General features: G+C 32.5%; 1 pseudogene; it reads right to left on the minus strand.

Moving 5' to 3' along the window:
- Positions 1–9,843: 9,843 nt before the first annotated feature.
- LOC103006527 (survival motor neuron protein-like) overlaps positions 9,844–12,734 on the minus strand; it is a 48,201-nt pseudogene continuing 45,310 nt past the window's right edge.

Below are 12,734 nucleotides of genomic sequence, written 5' to 3' on the forward strand. Positions count from 1 at the left end.
GGGAATGGTGGGAAGGAGGGGTAGATTGAGAGTTTGGGATTGACATGTACACACTACTACATTTAAAATAGATAACCAACAAGGACCTACTGTATAGCACAGAGAACTCTGCTCAGTATTCTGTAACAACCTAAATGGGAAAATAATTTGAAAAAAAGTAGATATATTTACATGTATAACCAAATCACTTTGCTGTACACCTACCTGAAACTAATACAATATTGTTAATCAACTATGCTCCAATATAAAGTAAAAATTAAAAAAATAAATAAATTACTGCTTCTGCCCTGGATCTCAGAGCATATGAGATTTTGTATGCACCCTTCAAGAGGAGAGTCTCTATTTCCCACCATCCTCTGGCTCTCCTGAAAGTAAGCCCCTCTGACCTTCAATGTCAAATATTTTGGGAGCTCATCTTTCTGGTTCATGATCCCTGGGCTGGGGAGCCCAATGTGGTGCTTGGACCCCTTGCTCCTTGGGGAGAACCTCTGCAATTGTAGTTATCCTCTTGTTTGTGTGTAGCCTACCCAGGTGTATGGATCTTTACTATATCACATATTTGCCCCTCTTACTCATCTTGTTATGGTTCCTTCTTTATATCTTTAGCTGTAGAATATATTTTCTGCTGGTTTTCAGGTTGCTCTCATGGATAGTTGATTTGTAAGTAGTTGCAATTTTGGTGTGCCTGTAGGAGGAGGTGATCTTAGAGTCTTCTTACTCTGCCATCTTGGCCAGTCTCCTCTTTACATATTTTTTATCAAGGTGACTTAATTCCCCTCAATTTCTAGTTTACTGAGAATTGTTATCATTAATGGGTGTTGGATTTTTTTAAAATGCTTTTCTGCATCTATTAATGTGATTATGTGATTTTTCTTTTGAATATGTTGATGTGATGGATTACATTAATTGACATTTGAATGTTAAACCAGTCTTGAAAATTAGAATAATTTACACTTGATTATAGTGGATAATTCTTTTTACATACCTCAGACTCAATTTGTTAATATTTTGTTGAGAATTTTTGCATCTATGTTCTTGAGAAATATTGGTCTGTAGTTTTTTTCTTTTCTTGTCAAGTCTTTGCTTGATATTAGGAAAACTGTCCTCAGAGAATGAGTTAAGAAGTATTCCCTCTGTTTCCAGAAGAGATTGTAGAGAACTGGTATAATTCCTTTCTTAAATGTTTAGTAGAATATACCAGTGAACCCATCTAAGTCTGGTTCTTCTGTTTTGTAAGATTATGATATATTGATTCAATTTCTTTAATAGCTATAAGCCTATTCAGATTGTCTATTCTTGTGTAAATTTTGGCAGATCGTGTCTTTCAACATTTGTTCATTTCACCTTAATTATAAAATTTGAGAGCATTGAATTTTTTTTTTTAAAGAAATTCACGTTCTTTTATTTATTTATTTATGACTGTGTTGAGTCTTCGTTTCTGTGCGAGGGCTTTCTCCAGTTGTGGCGAGTGGGGACCACTCTTCATCGCGGTGCGCGGGCCTCTCACTGTCGCGGCCTCTCTTGTTGCGGAGCACAGGCTCCAGACGCGCAGGCTCAGTAATTGTGGCTCACGGGCCCAGTTGCTCCACGGCATGAGGGATCCTCCCAGACCGGGGCTCGAACCCGTGTCCCCTGCATTGGCAGGCAGATTCTCAACCACTGCGCCACCAGGGAAGCCCCCAAGCATTGAATTATTCATAACATTTATTATTCTTTGAATGTTCATTCAGTCTTAGTGATGTTTTCTCTTTTATTTGTGATATTAATTATTTGTCACTTCTCCATTTTGTTCTTGGTAACCTAAGATAGAGGCTTTTTAAAAATTTTTTTCAAAGAAATAGCTTTTGATTTGGTTGACTCTTTCTATTGATTCTGTGTTTTTAATTTCATTGATATCTTCTCTAATTTTAATTTCTTTATTTCTGCTTACTTTAAAATTAATTTGTTTTTTTCTCTAGTTTCCTATTGTGGAAGCTTAGATTATTGATTCTATGTATTCATTCAGTGCTACATACATATACATATTGAGTGTACATGCATATAAATTTCATGCACAATGAAATTTCCCTCTAAGCACTGTTTTTTATGCATGCTACAATTTTTTATTAGCTTTATTTTTATTTTCAATTGGTTCAATAATTTTAAAATTTCTGTTGATATTTCTTCTTTGATCTATGTGTTATTTAGAAACCTGTGTTTAATCCCTAAGTATTTTGGGATTTTTTAACTTCTTTCTGATATTTACTTCTAGTTTAATTCCATTGTTGTCTGAGAGCATTCCTTGTACAATATCTATTTTTTAATAATGTATATTTTTTAAGGAGTGCTTTATGGCCAAGAATGTGGTCTACTTATAGTGAATATACCATGTGACCTTGAGAAGAATTTGTATTCTGCTGTTGTTGGATGAAGTAGTTGATGTTAATTATATCCAGTTGTTTATGGTGCTCTTAAATGCAATTGTGTCCTTAACTTGTTTTCTGCTTGCTGGACCTGTCCATTTCTGAGAGAAAGGTATTGAAGTTTCCACCTCTAATAGAAGATTTATCTATTTCCCTTTATATTTCTTTTTTTTTCTTCATGTATCTTGACACTCTGTTGTTAGGCAATGCATGTTAAGGTTGATTATGTCTTCATGGATAATTGATATGTTTGTTTATCATTGTGCAATGCCCCACTTTTTATCCTGGATAACTTTCCTTTCTCTGAATTCTATTGTGTCTAAAATTAATATATCAACTCTATTTTCTTTTGATTAATGATAGCATGGTATATCTTTCTCCATGCATATACATATATAAAATCTAATATTTTATATTTCAAATGGGTTTTGGATAGGCTGGGTCTTGTTTTATGATCCACTGTGATAATCTCTGTCTTTTAATTAGTATATTGAGACCATTGACATGTAAATTGTTTATTGATATAACTGGATTAATATCTACCATATTTGTTACTATTTTTTACTCATTGCCATTGTTTTTGGTCCTTCATTTTTGTCTTCCACTTTTTCCTACTTTTGTGGTTTTAATCAAACATTTTATATGATTCCCGATTTTTTCCTTTGTTAACATATTAGTTACATGTCTTTTTTCTTTTTTTTAATGCATTTTAGTGGTTACCCTAGAGTTTGCAATATGCATTGAGAAATAATCTAGGGTCTCATTTAAATAACACTATTCTACTTCAGGAGTGGTGCAAGTACCTTATAATAACCAAAAATATCACATTTCCTTCCTCTTCTTGTATCACTTGTATCATTCATTTTATATATTATGTTATATTAATTATATCATAATAATGAATATATTATATTATATTATATTATATTATATTATATTATATTACATATATTCACTGTGAGATCCTGGTCTAGCTCTTGGAAGTAAAACTTACATAAATGTGAGGGCACACCTCTAAGTGAGTCTCCCTGGAGTTTTAAGTCTCCGACTTGTCCACACTAGGTCTCTAGCTATTCATCAATTACAATTTAAGTTTTTCCACCCCGACTCATTCCCAAGGAGGTTTCTGGTCATTGGTTACTACATCAGTAAGTTGTGATTTTCTGTATTTGCCTTTCTGTCTCTCCAATTTTGGAAGCAGCAGTTTGTCCTGGGTTCTCTCATTTCTGGTGGATCCAAGAAGAGTTACTGATTTTTCAGCTGTTTATTTGTTGTTAAAACAGAATGACAACTTCTAAGCTTCATATGCATTGAACCAGAAACTGGATGTCCCTAAATCAGCTTTTTATTTGAATCAAAATCTAAATATATAGAGGCTTCTATTTTAAAATGTTCTCTGTCTAAGCAGAATTAAGAAAGTTATGAAGTTTCTTAATAGAGAGAAGAATTATATTAATATATAGAAGAATAATGAGCAACATTTTGTGAAATGTATGGAACCACATATTAGGGTATTCTAAAGTACTCTGAAAATGTTAAAATGCATATCAAATAGTACAGCATTAGTCCAAATATAGTGATTTATAATAGGAAGGATGCGAACTCACCAAGACAAGCAAACAAACAAATAAAAACAGACACACACAAGAAGGAGAGCAAATGGTTGATTATACTTCAGTGCCAAGATTGCTGTTAGGGAGAAAAATTACCCTTAGGTGGATTGTTAGCCACTGATTTTTTCATTGCTAGACTCAGCTGACATACACAGACCCTAAATGTATCTCTGAATACTTGGTACTGGGAAAAAAATGTTTTGAGAAATGTGGGATTATTTTTCATTGTAGCCATATGAAACCATTTACTTGAGAGGTAAATAGTGTCAACTATTAGATCAACAGAATAGAAGGATTTGATTATCTGAGAGTTTTGGAGACTTGAAATCATCTTAATTTTAACTTCACCTTTATTTGCTTTATTTGGAACTAAATATTTACTGGTTGGAAAGCACCTCAAAAATGCATCCCTACAGATTTGAATAAAATAATTCAAATTTTTTATTTTTATATGGTTATAAAATAATTACTGTTGTTAACACATCTGGAAAGCATTCTACTTTATAGCTACCTATATATAAACTTAAGTTTTTGTCTTCTTCTTCTTCTTTTAGACTTTGGAATACAAAGGTAAAAGTCACTTTTATAATTTATATGAGTTAGAATTTTAATAAAGACAAGTTCAAAAGAAGCTAAAGAATGAATGAAGTAAAGAGAGAAAAAATAACAACTAGACAGGAATAATAATACACTTGTTATTATCATTTTTGAAGTGGTTTTAAAACAGGTTAAAAGGAAAGAGTAGTGCATGTTCAGCCAACTGAGATGCTTTCTTGCATTATAAACATTTATACCACCAAAAAGGAAACCTTATGCTTACATAGTACTTTATAGTTTATATTGACTTTCAGCAAGTATTTCCTCTTGTCAGTGTCTCCCCTCCCCCAAATAGGTAGGGCAGTCAAAATTCTATTTTTTAAACAGAAAACTAAAGACTAATAGATCTAGTGATATTGCCAAATTTCCAAAGAGAAAGTGATTGAATGTTTAATAGAAACCAGGTTCTCTCAGTATTAGCCTGGTTCTTAATCTACTTTACTCCTATTATATTCTTCCAGAGACCATCCCTGTCTTTCCATGTAGAGATAATATCTCCTCTGATATATAATAGATCTTTTATTGTTATTCTTGTAATTTTATGTTATAACTGCCTACTCATACATCTTTTTTACCTGCTTTCATCTTTTAGCAAAGCACCATCACAGATATAGGATGATAGGTGCTGAATAGATAAAATTTGTTTGTTTGTTTATTCATTCATTCAATAAATTTTCACTCTATGCTTGCTATTTGCCAAACACTCCGCTAGTCACTGACAAAATAGTTAAAACTACAGCAGCAATAATTAACACTTACATAGTTCTTACACTGTGTCAGGCAATTTTCTATGCACTAAATATAATCATTAAATTCTCACAACACTTTGAGGAAGATGTACTGTATCTTTGTTTTACACATGAATAATTGAGGCACAGAGAAGTTAAATAACATATTTACATTTGCATGTCTAACAAATGATACAGCTAGGATTAAAAAACAGGTAGCCTTGCTCTAGAGCCCAGACTCTTTCCATTATGTCATATTAGGATATCCCTTCATCTCATAGATTTTTCAGTCTACTAGGAAGACAGTTACTAAAGTAAACCAATAAATGCACTTCTGATTTATAGTATGTTATAATTAACCTCAAGTGAGTAAGAATAAAATAATATGAGAAAGAATAAGAGGTACATAATTTAGGGTAGGAAATTAAGAAAAACCTAAATAGATAAAACACAGGAAATCAAAGCATCATATTAAAAATAGTATTGATAGCAGTATCTTAATATTTCCTTTGGAAAACAAACCTAAACATTTATATAATAATAGGCTTCAATCTTTCTAAATACAACCTTATATCTTTAGAGAATTTTTTCAAAAGTAAGTCAAATAATTGGATAAACTTCCACTTGGTTTAGTTTTAGAACTAAAATAAAGGATGCATAGTTGTTGAGCCGGTTTGGTTTGTTTTACTCATAAAATCATTTTATCCTCAGAATAATAGTAGCTAAAAAGTGAAATCAATGCAGTTATATGCTCAAATTACTCAGAGACTTAGTGTTTCATTATCTGTGCAGCAACTTTAAGTAAAATGTATCCTAACTATAATATAATGATCAATAGGGAATTAATTAAATCTGTATTTAAGTAATATGTTATTCTAAAATTGTAACTTTTCTGAGATTCTTCATGACAGTTGCTATAGCTGAAATAATTTTTATAAGCTGTATGCTACTAAATCAAAGAGAAGACAAAAGCGAATAAATTAATTGAAGACCAAGAATATGTATTTTGCAAGAATTTTAAATGGGAAAGGGTTATTTAGGTGCTACATATCTAGAAACTGGCATGAAATCTGAAATGCATAAATGCAAATTTATATTTGATTGTTAAAATAAATAAGTTTAAAATCCACATTTAAGTTATTAGGCTGCTTTTCTTAAACATTCTCTTTCTAAAGCCTTAATTGTATTTTTCATGGTTGTATGTAATGCACACATGTCAATTTCATAAAGAAAATTTAAATATGTAAATTTATATTTGTTGCTATAAAGGGCAAATTGCCTACATATTTTCTTTCTAAATTAATCATAGAGAAACCAACCACTGTAAAATTTTATCTTATACAATGTTAATTTTATGTATTACTCTAGGTACATTTTTCCTTAAAATGATTTGTATCTGAAAGTGTTTTATTTTTGAAACCTCTAAGATAAACTGCTTTGGTCAAGTATAATGAATTTTACCAAAACTTACTATTTTATTTCCTAGATTTTTAAGCGATACTGACTTAAAGTATCATTCTTCTAACGAATTTCAATTTCTACTGTCCACTTGGTTTAACTATGCTTACCGTAAATGTTCATCAAATGAAGAATTATCTAACATTTAGTTAGTTTAACAGAATCTCTTTATAATTTTGTTTCCTTAAAATACATACATTTGTAAAATAAAATCAAAATGGTGTTTGTATAGCAAAATGCTTTATTATATTGCATTGATTGATTGATTGATTGATAAAAATCAGTAAAAGTCTTTATTCTTCTACAGAATCATGCCAATTCATATACCTGAGAGCTCCACATTTGGTTGAGCCTAAACTTGAATGAGTTCTATTTAACATTATACTTTCCACTGTAAAAGGTTTTAGGGATAATAGGGACAATAACATGAGCTTAATTAAATTGATTAATGCAGTCAATAATTATCTTCATGTTTGTAAAATTACTTATCTTCATAAGGAAAAATAATCACAAGATTTAGAGGAATGAAAAATATTAAAGGGACACAATGAAATAGAGTGCAAAAATGATTCAGATATTCTGAACTTGATGAAAGTAATTGAGAAATATTTTGGGGAAAACAAAACCAAAATAAAATAAAATAAAACAAAATAAAAACGAACTAAAACATAAATGTGTTGCATCAGAATGATGAAAAGCATAGGGAAAGAGTTAAAATGTATAACAATGCTATGAACAAATTTTCTGTTGAAAAGTTTGAATTGTATTTTAAATAATATAAAAATGAATTACTGAAAGTAATTCAATAAGAAAATAATAAGAATCCAATAATCCTAAAAGAACATAATAAATTGTCAAAAATATTTGCCCCACAAAATGTACTACAGCAAAATGGCTTTACGGGCCAAACAGTATTTAAGCCTCAAGGAGCAAATTATTCCAATTTTCCTATTTCTAGAATATAGGGGGGGGAAAACATAGAAAAAGATAAAGCGCTTATCCATTCAATTGATAAGACTATAAGCTCTCATAATGGCAAAACTCAATCAATAACCTAATTTCACTTCTAAATTCTCCATCCCCAGGAGGTTTACCAATTCTATACACAAAATCTGAATATACATTAAAATCTAATCTATCCAATTAAACTGATCAAAGATTAATACCACATTACAAATGGAGTTAATGCTATTGCTAACATTGATATAATTTGTTGAAGTTATATCTCTGCTCAGCTTGGGTGATTTCCACTACTCCATCTTTCAATTTGCAGATCTGTTCCTCTATATGCTCTAATCTATTGTTGATTTCTTCTAGTGCATTTTTTATTTCAGTTTTCATATGTTTCAGCTCTGTTTGGTTCTTTTCTCTATTTTTTATCTCTTTTTTAAATTCTTACTGTGTTTATTCATTTTTATCCCTATTTTATTGAACATCTTTATAATCATTACCTTGAACATTTTAGATTGCTTATATCCACTTAATTTTTTTTTTTTTGAGGATTTTTCTTGATCTTTCGTTTGGAATACATTACTCTATCTTATCATTTTGCCTAATTCTCTGTGTTATTTTTATGTATTTTATAGGTCTGTTACCTTTCCTAATCTTGAAGAAGTGGCCTTAAGTAGAAGACACATTATGGGTCCCAGAAGCCCATTCTGCTGTGGTCACCAGAGCTTAATGCTCTTGGGAGGGGGGGGCTTCTATGTGGGCTGCATGGCCCTCCTTTTGTGGTTGGGTTGACTGTGGTTTTACTAGTATGCGAGTATGATCCCTGACATTTTTGGCTATCATGCCCTGCCTTGTTTGGTGGTTGCTGGTCCACTGGTAGGCAGGTCTGTGTCTTGCTTGGCTGCCTGCATCCTGCGTGGTCCTAGGGCTGGTGCCAGTTGGCTGGTGGGTGGGACTGGGTCCCTGTGTGGCTAACTGTGGGACCCAGAGATCTCTGTGGCTGGTGGGTTGGTAAGCCCCTGGCACTAATTGGCTAGAGTGAAGACTTCAAATTGTTGCTTGCCAGCACCAGTGCCCTCACAGTAGAATGAGTTCCTCAAAATGGCTACTGGCAGCATCTTCATCCCCCAGTAGTTTACCAATTGCCTCTTGCATCTCCAGAAGGCTCTTCAAGATCAACAAGTGTGTCTGACCCAGGATTTGTCAAACTACTGCCTTTGCACTGTGACTTGGAGCATGTGAGATTTTGCACATTCCTTTTAAGAGTGGAGTCTGTTTCCTACAGCTCTTAGGCTTTCCCATATGTAAGACCTGCTGGCCTTCAAAGCCAGATGTTCTGGAAGCTCCTCTTTCTGATGCAAGACCACTGGGCTGGGGAGCACAATGTGTGTCTTGGACCCCTCAGTTCTTGGGAAGAACTTCTGCAATTGTGATTATCCTCCCATTTGTGGGTTGCCTAACTTGGTGTGTGTCATGACTCTTCTATGTCTCTGTCCCTCTTACTTGTCTCATTGTGGTTTCTTCTTTTTATCTTTAGCTGTCAAAAATATTTTCTGCTAGTGCTTAGGTTGTTCTCATAGACAGTTTCTCAGTTAATAGTTGCAATTTTTGTGTGCCTATGGGAGGAGGTGAGCTCAGAGTCTTCCTGTTCTGCCATCTTGGCCATTCCCCTGCTTCTCTTATATTTTTCATACTGTTTTTCCTTTTATTTTTTTCTTAATGATTTTGATGAAAGGTGGTTTTACTTAAAGATTTATTATTTATTTTTAAGTACATTAATAAAAATTTTAACATACTAAGAAAGTTACACAAGCCTGACAGATTGACTTTTCTGAACTATATGTGTCCTTGATTTTCTTTTAATAACTCACATTTTCATTGTTCAGTTATTCAAACTGATTAATACCTAAAAATACCTGGTTGATTATTTAGCATGAGTAACATACAATAAGGGCAAATGCAGATGATTGTGCCACCCAACCAAGTGTTTATGATGAAAATAATGAAACTTTTGTTCACATGGACCAAGGCACATAAAAATACTGTTCTTGGGAGAGAGCTGCATCTATTAAAGAACACTCTATGAATTACTCCTTAATTAAAATGTGAGCACCTTATTTCTTTCTGATTTTGTGTGAAACCCATAGAGTAACCAGTATGATATTCAGTCATGTATCAGGAGATTAGCTTATTTCCCAAAGCATCAGCATCATCAGGAGAATCTGGACATATGAGAAGTGATGGAGGAATTATTGGTGGCCCAGAAGGAAATGGAGGCAGCCAGCATGATAGGAAGGGTGGTGGTGGTGATGGTGGTTGATTTGCTTTCCTGGGCCACGTCTTGATGCTGTCATGGGAGAATGAGGTGGAGAGAGAGAAGACTTTCATGGAACAGCTTTTGACTTGATATTATTTGGTTTATTTCCAGCAGACCTGGAGGAGTTCTCACTTTCATATGTCAAAATTTGACTTTCATTTCCAGTCTCTTGCATATTCTGTTCTATATTATTAGCTACTTCAGAGGTTGGGGAAAGTAAATCAGACAGATTTTGCTCCTCCCTAGTTCCATATCTAGTGTAAACCACAATACAAGTTTCTCTCTTAAAATCAACTGAAGCAATGTTAGTTGTGTGAATGCAGCTGTCTTCTGACAAAACAGCAGAACGTTTGCCACCTACTTTCCACTGCTTCAAGAGAGTTGTGGTATTCTTATTTTGGCTTTTATTCTCCTAACCAGGTTTTCTTTTAGGTGTGCCTTTTGGTTTATCTGAAGATTCAGAAATATCACCATTCTTTAAAGTGTGCTTAAATGGAGCCATGGTTTTATCATAAGCTTTTATCACTGCTGTATCATCCCAAATGTCAGAATCATCACTCTGTCCTTTGTTGCACTGGAATAACATTGGGTCCTCCTGCTCTGGGATGCCTTTGCCATGACCTCCTGGTGTTTTGTTTGTTTTTTAAATTTTATATTTTGTTAGTCTGTTCAAAGCATCAGTTTAGGGTCATTTTTTACCTTCTTATTTTTATTTCATTTTTCTTTATTTTTTCTCTAATTGTTTTTATATACTTTACTCCATTTTCCTTGAGTTTTGCTGTTGTTCTGTTTCTATTGTCATGAGTTGTATGCTTAATTTCTTATTTTCTAGTACAAGCATTAGTCTATACATTATACCTTGGCATATTTTTTAGTTACAATTCACAAATTTTGATATATATTATTTTAATTATCATTTATTTTAAATTAATTTAAAATGTCTATTGTGTTTATTTGACTAATGAGTAATTTGAAATTATGCTTTACTTTCCTATTTTAACATGCTTTTTAATTTATCTATCAGACTTATTGATGCAGTTTTTATAGAGGGCTACTTGGTTATTTCCATAAAAATTTATAATGCACTTTTCTTTAGACAAACCAAACCCACATCTAAGAATAAATGTTACAGCTATATTCACATAAGTACACAGAGACACAGTAAAGAGTGAACCACAGCAGGGAAAATCCAACCACTAGACACATGGCAGAAACAAAGAATCTTCTCTCCAATTCTTAATATATTGAAAATCAAATAAGCCTTTTAATTGCTATCATCACCCACATTTTCTAGTTGAAATAATTCCCAAGGTCACTCCTAAATTCAAAATATAAGGGAAGTGAAACCCTACTGTGTAGCCCAAAGAAGATTATAATCAGATATTAGTGAATATTGATAGTGTGCATCTCATATTCCTAGAAGGGCATTCTCTACAAGGTTATCCAGAAATTCACTTGTAGGTTTCTGTCAAGTAATCGAAAGGTGTCAAATATTTTATTTAAATATTTACTTAATCTGGCATTTACTTTGATGTGAATGATGAAATAGGGATCCTTCTTTGTTCTAAATAGAATTTATGTTTTGACACCATGTACTGACTAAATTTTCCCCACTGATTTGAAGGGCTTCTTTATCAAATAAAATTCCAGTTTCCATTTATGTCTATTCTATCACATTGAGTATTTATATTTCAGTAAATTCTAAATATTTTTATTGAAGTTTCATAACAAGCAAATACAATATAACTTTCAATAAGGTAATCCATTATTTAAAAATTTATGCATAAAATTACAATATGATCCAGAAATTCTACTTCTGAGTTTATACTCAAAAGAATTGAAACTAAAGATGCAAACAGAAATTTGTACACTATTGTTTATAGCAACATTACTCACAATAGCTAAAAGGTGGAAATAACCTAAATGTCCATTAACAGATGAGTGGATAAACAAAATGTGGCATATACATACAATGGAATATTATTCAGTCTTAAAAAGGAAGAAAATTCTGACACATGCTGCAACATGGATGAACCTTGAAGACATTATGGTGAGTAAAATATGCCAGTCATAAAAGGACAGATACTGTATGATTTCAATTACTAAGTTACCTAGATTAGTTAATTCATGGAGACAGAAAGGAGAACAGTGGCTAACAGGCACTGGGAGGTGGGGAATGGGGAATTGTTTCATGGAAACAGAATTAGTCACAGTTTGGGAAGAAGAAAAAGTTCTGAAAATGGATGGTGGTATTTCTTGCACAACAATGTGCATATACATAATGCCACTAAAATGTATAGTTAAGAATGGTTAAAATGGTAAATTTTATGTTTATATAACTAGCCACAAAAAATAAGGTAATTAGCTCTCTTTACCCATTATTTTTCTTTGGAATCAAAGTTTTATAGGCTATTCTTAAAAACTCATTTTCCCAGTAGTTTATAATAGTTATAAATAAATTTTTGACTTCTTAATTGTTTGACTGGGAGAAGTAAGGAATATTCTCCCCTGATGACACTTTGAATTAAGTCCAGTGATCCTGATTTTTGATTTCTGGCTTCCAGAACTACAAGAAAACTAATTTTTCTTGTTTTAAGACAGCAAGTTTTTGGTAATTTGATACAGCAGCCACAGGAAAATAACACAGATGTTGGTACCTGAAACTGGG

Source organism: Balaenoptera acutorostrata, chromosome X (assembly GCF_949987535.1).
Source record: "Balaenoptera acutorostrata chromosome X, mBalAcu1.1, whole genome shotgun sequence".
Lineage (NCBI taxonomy): Eukaryota > Metazoa > Chordata > Mammalia > Artiodactyla > Balaenopteridae > Balaenoptera > Balaenoptera acutorostrata.